This window comes from Hyposmocoma kahamanoa, unplaced genomic scaffold (assembly GCF_003589595.1).
Source record: "Hyposmocoma kahamanoa isolate Upper Pololo Valley unplaced genomic scaffold, ASM358959v1 87, whole genome shotgun sequence".
In the NCBI taxonomy this organism is placed as follows: Eukaryota; Metazoa; Arthropoda; class Insecta; order Lepidoptera; family Cosmopterigidae; genus Hyposmocoma; species Hyposmocoma kahamanoa.
In genome coordinates, this window is record NW_020654422.1 from 7215674 (window position 1) to 7223607 (window position 7934).

Consider the following 7934-nt stretch of genomic DNA (forward strand, 5'->3'; position numbering starts at 1 on the left):
CTCCAAGGGATGAGAGTCATTCAGTCCGAGCGTTTGCCATCTGATCGCGACATGCCGCTTGGCTCGAGAATAGCGGGCACGTTAACAGTGGCTAAGCCCGGCGGATGATGTCGTTGAGGGCTGCACGAGATACGGCCGGCGCTCAATTAAGAAAAGACCTATTTTTATAATAAAAATAAAATAGTCTTTATTTGGTATGCAAAACACATAAATTTCAAACAAAACAAAAAAAATAATAAAAATAAAGTTAAAAACAAAAATAAAAAAGGTGCATGTCAAAAGGGTCCATGGCTTGTCATCTAATGGCGACTATGCTAATTGCATAGCCCTCGCTGTTATCGCTGTTATGTCATAAATTGAAACACCACAATTCAAATAATATATAATGTTATCATAGGTACAGGAAAAAAGCCCTTTTTTCCTATATCTATGAAAGTTACATGTAACGTACAAAAACAATCAAAATTAAAATAACTGTAGACATTTAGACAGTAAGTGAATAAATAACATAAGCAACAATTAGACAAAGAAAGCCTTTTTAAATTATATACTACAATTTCAGTAATAAAGAAGTAACTTAAGTAGAATATACGAAACAAACACATTAAATAATTATAAACAATTAGGCACTAAGTGAATAAAGTTAGACGTAAGCAACAATTAGACAAATAAAATAATCAATTCGAGTAATAAATAGGTAATTTAAATAGCATAATATATATTTTTTTTATAACACCAAGTGACGGCACGAACAAGTCGTGTGCCTAATGGTAAGCACGCCTCTCCATAACAGTTACAGTGCCGCTCAGAGCTTTATATTGTAAAGATCTGAGGGGCACTACCACTGCGCCCGTCACCCTGAGACATAAGTTGACAAGTCCCATGTGCCTGTAATTTCACCAGCACCCTTAAGCCTTCAAAACTGGAACACAGTAATTCTGACATTAGTGCTTGGCGGCAGAAATAGGTAAGGTGGCAGTACTACCCTGGACGAACTCTTTGACAAGGAGCTCTACTGCTACTAAAATCAAACATACACAAATACATAGAACAGATATACAAACACAAGCTACTTTATAAAGCCTGCGTTCCGAGATTGCTTTTCAAACAGCCACATTTTCGACTAGTTTCGTTCGTAGAATGTTTAAACCTCTCTCTTGAAACGTTGTCATTTTGCAAATGTGGCCTTATTACACCGTGGTTGCGATTTCTTATTTGTAACAATTTATACTCTACTAAATTTAATATTTTGGCGCTTATCACAACTGCCTCTATGACCGAACGGTTACCATGCCGGACTGCCACGCAGAGGTCCCAGAATCGATTCCCGGGCCGGGTGAAATATTTGTGTGGCCTACATTTATTTCTCTCGTGAGTTGAGGTGTAATTTGTGGTTGTCTACGTGTGTGTCCATGGCACCCGCGACACAGGGTTTCCCTAGTGCGGGGCTATGTTGAGTGTATACGTTATTATTATTATTTAATCAAATATAAAAAACGCTGATGCCAAACATTATACAATAAAACTTACAATGATTCTAGATAGATTTACGAAACGGTTATGGTTTGTTCACAAAACTGACACAATAAAATAACACGAACTAGAACGTATAAATCGACTCATCCGAAGAACAGAGCCCAATATGATTATACAGCGAAAAGACGATAAATACATAATCTCGTTATTCAAATAAAGCCTATCTATAGGTGTTTTCATAATTTTTATATCTTAATTCATTTCGGAAATATACATTTCAGAACAACAGTCGATCTGATATCCACAGCTAAGAACAGCGAACGAAATGTACATTGTCCTGAGAATAAGCTGTCTTGCACATAGATCTGTGTTCTACGGCTAAGTCGAAATATATATTTAAGACCGTTAAAAATGTGTCGTAAATTTAAGTCAATTAATAATAATTTATATCATTATCTACTTAATAAGGTACTTAAAATCGGTTGCAAATGTAAAGAAATATAAAATCAACCTCAACAATAAATAATAAATTTAAATATGTGTACTTTATAATAAAATAAATTAGCGTTGGTATAACTTTAGGGAGTCGCCACACTTATCGACACGAAATCGCATTAAGCCGGGAAGAAAAAGCTTAATAGCCGTGTAATAAGCACGAAAGAGACGGTGTGCGTTTCGCGTTGGTAATCCAACCGGAAGCGAAACACGCAATGTCTTTTTCGCTCTTAAATAAAGCTTTTTCTTACCGACTAAAGCCGATTCCGTTTCATAAATGTGGTGACTTCCTAATTTTACAATAAAATTGACGCAAAACGTAAACTTTATATTCTACAATGTAAAGAAGTAGATAGAGAGAAATTACTCAGTTGTAATTTATGATACTCAAGTCAAATCTAGGTAATATGTTTTTACCAACGACGCTCTATATACCGTATCTTATATAAATTCGCAACTATAATTCTGCCCTCAGAACGAAAAAGGGCACAACTAACACTTTTATCAAAATTGAATTATATCCATATTCGATATCAGGATAGAAAGACCAACGTAACTATTCCTTTTGTGGAAATATGTATATCTCAATAATTGTTTGAATGTACAGCAAGTTCAAAGGGCATAACTGACTTCAATATTCAGATTTTTACTATAAACAAGTCATATTTGAAGTTTATTAAGCTAAAAGCACTAATATCAAAGGATTTTACTTAGTAATGTACGGAACTGTGCCCTTATTGTTTAGTAGTTATTAGTTCAATTCCAATATAATAACTCAAAAAAGGCACAACTGAATACATAGTGCCCTAGCTCATTCATGAGTAAATTATTAAAAGTCACATGTAAATTAGTTATAATATATTTTTGTCTACCAAGCTAAAAGAGAAAGTCATTTATTAAGAAAGTTTCTGTATAAAACATGGGGTACATATTTACAACATGAATAAATTATTTAATATCAAATGTATATTTTAACTATTATTTTTATCAGAAAATCCTAAAAAATATTTATACATATTTATCTATGAATTTAGAATTTGATGTGCCTTTCTTTCTCCCGTAGGCAAGAACCTATATAGTTTGAAAAATACTGCATACCGAGAACTTATTTATAATATAAAAATGTATTAAAAATCACTGAAAAATTACTCCACAATATCACTTCATGAGTAAATTATTCAGTCTTCCAAAAAGCAATACTCTGGCACAGACTCATAGCGAGCTACAATGTAAATAGCAGATATTTACCGGCAAGCCCACGGGACGAAAAACAACGTCTCCGGGTGAAATATGTGATCACTTAGCGACCTGCAATCAAACTACGAGTACAACTTGTGTACGCTTTTTCACTTTCTTTCGTGGCCTCAGGCTATTTATTTTCTATCACAACTGTTAATGTTATGTACGTTAAAACTGACACAAAGTACTGTATTGACGTCGTATACGAAGTAGTATTGACGTCCTGTGATCGTGATGCGTGCACTTAGTGCGTGCAATAGTTTTAATGTATAAGATCATTGGATTATATTAAATTAATTTATATATTGCACCAAGTAAATGCAATAGAAATGTTAATTGAACAGAATGTAAGCAAAGGTGGACTTACCTGTAAAAAGATATCTTCCAGCTAACCCTAGGCAGAGAGAGCAAAGGCTATAAGCTGGCAACAACGTACAAGACAGATTGAGAAAGAAATATTATAAACTACCAGATACATAAATAAAAAATATCGTTACTTACATAAGTATTATAAATAAAGAGATTATATAACGTATAATAGATAACATCAATATACATACCCGTAACAATATATATACACGTAGATACACACACACATAAATATATATTAAAAACAATAACTTCAATGATGATTTCAAAGAGAGTTCAGCAAGAAAGTGCGTTGCCAACCTGTTCTTGAAGGAAACAATCGATATTAGCATGGTTAACAGGTGGGAATTTAAAGAAAACGATTTTGTAAACAGATCTGTAATAGATACAGAAATTAGATCTGTAATTAGATAGTTAAATAAACTTTACTATTCAAGAGAAATAAGCAAGATGTCGATAGAGGAATGAAAAATCATACCTTGGTATAAACTACTTACAAACTAAGCGTGAAACTTAAAAACATTTCATTTTATGAACACCTTAAAATTAGTATCATACAGTAAAGTAATATACATACACGGTTGTAAATTTGTTTTACTAACTGTAAATATTTTGTACAAACAAATAAATAGTACTTTACAGCTTTGTTTATTAATTAAAAAGAGCAGAAGACACTGGGACATCAGCGGGAGTCAGCTCGTCGCGGCATGTGGCCGCCCGGGTACTAGGGCGCAAATCGAATTAACCGGGAGCACGCACGCCGTCCATAACCGACGCATTATCAGATTAGATGCTCGCTGCGACGATTCTGGCTGTACCCACAAGATGAGAGGTGAATCGCACTTTTTTTCTTAATCTGTGAATAACACTTTTTTGGGTTTTTGTGTCGTATTAGATATAGAGCGTATGAGACTATTGACAAGTGAGCAAAATGTTTGTAGAGAAATATTATGCCTCATTTTATAAGCAGCAATGTTTGTTTATGACGACCTCTATGGTCGTGTGGCTTGCACCCCCGCCAGGTCAATGTAGAAGTCTAAATTTGCTATTTTGTCTCTGGTCTTGGTCTATGTGGTATCGTCGTTGTTTTCGATTTTCGTAACACTTAGTTACTTACTTTGGGGTCCGATCAACGTATGATGTTATCTAATATTTGAAAAAAAAGTTAAAACAGATAATAAATTTAAAAAATAATGAGCGATCGGTGAACATGAGGTCAAGTAAACTTCTCGTCTTACTTCGCGAAAACATGACTGTGTAATCGGTCACAATTTTAGAACTCTATGGGCAAATTTTACGACGCGACTACGCATTCCAAGAGCACATAAAGTAATATTACTTTTTATTTAATTTAATACGATACAATTACGTACACAACTTACAACCACAACCTTTTGTGATTAAGTATATTTAAATTGTTCAAAACTTTTGCAATGTAACAAATATTAATAAATAAATATGTAATACAAAAGAACATCAATTCTGGCAATTAGAGGGTTTAGTCCATAATCCGCCACGCCCGGGCCCAATATGAGTTGTGAGGATTTTTCCAAGGGCTGTGAACCTTCTTCGACATGTAGGTTTCGCGATGATTTCTTTCGCATTTATTGAGAGATATTACTACTAATCATTTACATATTATGTACATACCTTAGAAATTAAAATCGCCCTCTCAATTGAAAAGCAAACATTCTCCCATTGAGGGATATGGCTTCTCTAACTATATTTATGATAATTTTATTTTATTTTATTTATTTCATTACAGCACTTTTATTCAAATGTACATACCAAAAGCCAATTGCAGAAACTCAATACATATACAAAATATATAACATGTTTACAACATTGGGTAGAAAAAGAAATTAATATTAGTACTTTAAAAAAAACAGAATTCATATCTAGCTGTAAATTGCCAATTTATGTGTATGTGTGCATGTGTGATGGTGCGTGAATGTCTACTTTATATACTTATTAAAGATTCTGTATTTTTTGTTGGATATAACTTTATTATATCGGTATCGGTAGCGCTGCAGTTTCAGTCTAATATATTGCATGTCTATTTATGTACCTAAATAATCGAAGAGCTAAGAAATCTTTATATTGTTATGGCCCTGATAATCCTTTCGACTCATTGAAGCGCATCACAAACGAAGTCAGACGGGAATGCGAAGCGGGCGCGGGCGGGGGATGCTGCACCTGAGCCCGTGATTGATGACCCGCCATCCGCCATCCGCCATGATTGCCTCCGCCGCCATTAACCGAGATCTGTTGACGTTCCTATTCCGCAGGTGGATATAATTACAAAACTTGTGACATGAACTTGTGATATCAATTTTTAACTTTGCTGATGTATCACACATAGACTCATAGACGACCATATATTACACCCAAACTCACGGGATAAATAAATGTAGGCCATACAAATATTTCTTCCGGTCCGTGAAGTGAAACCAGGACCTCTGCGTGGCAGTCCATAGTAACCGTTCGGCCACAGAGTCACCAAGTAAGATAGATTTTAAGACTTTCGTGTTTATACACTGTATGATTACCACGGTAGAGTCAACCCGTTACTATCGAGCGTGTAACGTTCCGAAATATTGGGAAAATAAAAAGAAATCATGCCGTGGTAAGAAACCTATACCTAGTGATGAACATTCACAATAGTACTTGTCCAAATGAATTATAGTTACCTAATTATTACAAAAGTAATAGGTACATAGTTACACGGACGACTTAAAGTGAAATTCCTTACTGTGGTTCAGAGTAACTTCCAATCAAGTAACTATATATATATGTACATATGGCACGTATTATACAGATACATATATACACAATGTTATATGTCGTCGTTGGACGATCTCAACTCCGTATAGAGTAAATAGAGCAGGCCGCGTCTATTTACTATCTTTATAGGTAGCGTTAGATCTCTGAAGGGGAAGATCGGGTTCTCGGGGCGAGAGACGGGAGGACAGGTCCTGCCGCGCTGCTTGTCAAAGTGGCCGCCGGCTGTTTGAACAACTAATGAGCGGCTCCCCGGAGACGGCGTGTTTGCCCCCGACGCCCCGAGCTCCACTCCGGCTTTTTCGCACAAACGCCACGGTTTGCCGATGTCCCCGCTCCGCCCCGTGCCCGCTCTGTTTGCTCGCCACTCGGTGTCGTATCGGACTTTCAAGTGTAAATTGGAAAATTGTAGATCTACCCATTCGATAAGAAGTCGTATGTTTGATCATCATAATGAAAGCGGATCATTCTTTACCCCATAGATATAGGTATTACTCCTAAGAAGACATTTTGTGTTATACCAACAGCTTATTACTGACGCAAACATGGTGCAGAGCTAATTATTCAAATAAATTAAACAAAGGATATATATATAAAACTCAATTCAACTGCCCCTGTGGCCGAACAGCTACCGTGCTGCCACACAGAGGTCCCGGGTTCGATTCCCGGGCTGAGAGAAATATTTGTAAGGCCTACATTTATTTCTCTCGTGAGTTTGGGTGTGATTTGTGGTTGTCTATGTGTGCGTCCATGACACCCGGGATACAGGGTTTTCCTAGTACGGGGCTATGAGCGTGTGCGCGCGTTAGGAGCATTAACTCTCTAGCTTCTATATTTCATATTTCTATATATTATATACAATTTAAAAACTAAAAACACAACAAATACTGTGAAATAATATTGTAAAATAGTTTTGTGAAATGGAATCCTTAAATTGACAATTAGTTTTATGTAACATTTACAAGCAGATATAAAATTCCGATTTTTTTTTCCGAATTTTAAGCGGTTGAAGTATGAAAAGCGGCAATTCTGGCTAATTTTTTTTTTAAAATGAAAGATGGATTTGAAATAAACATTTTCAAGAAGAATGAAGGAAGATCGACGAAACAGACTACGACGAAATTGAGAATGTACTAAAGAAAGACTAGGTCCAGAGTACCCTTAACTGACGCGCATTTAGGAAAGCTATATATATATATGCAATCACAATATATATGTGTATATTTCAAAAAATCTTAAGGGGCGTCACCGGAGGAGAAGCGGCGAAAACTGCTTTCCAAGATCAAATGGTTTAAATATTTAACGGTCTTATAAAAACTACACAATACACCTAAGGATTTGTCAAAAGAATGAGGTAATTCGTTACACAATAGGATGTACTTCACTCGATCATATTAACGAACATTACCGAATTTAATTTTGCGCATAATTGTATGTGTATGGAGATATTTTTCTTTAAGTACTACAGAGAACCTGCTAAATTTGATTTTCTACTGAAACCCCTATAGTTATTTAAATTCACATTTATCTTAAAACTTGAAATTTGCGGGTTAACGACACGCCGTGCCGCCGCC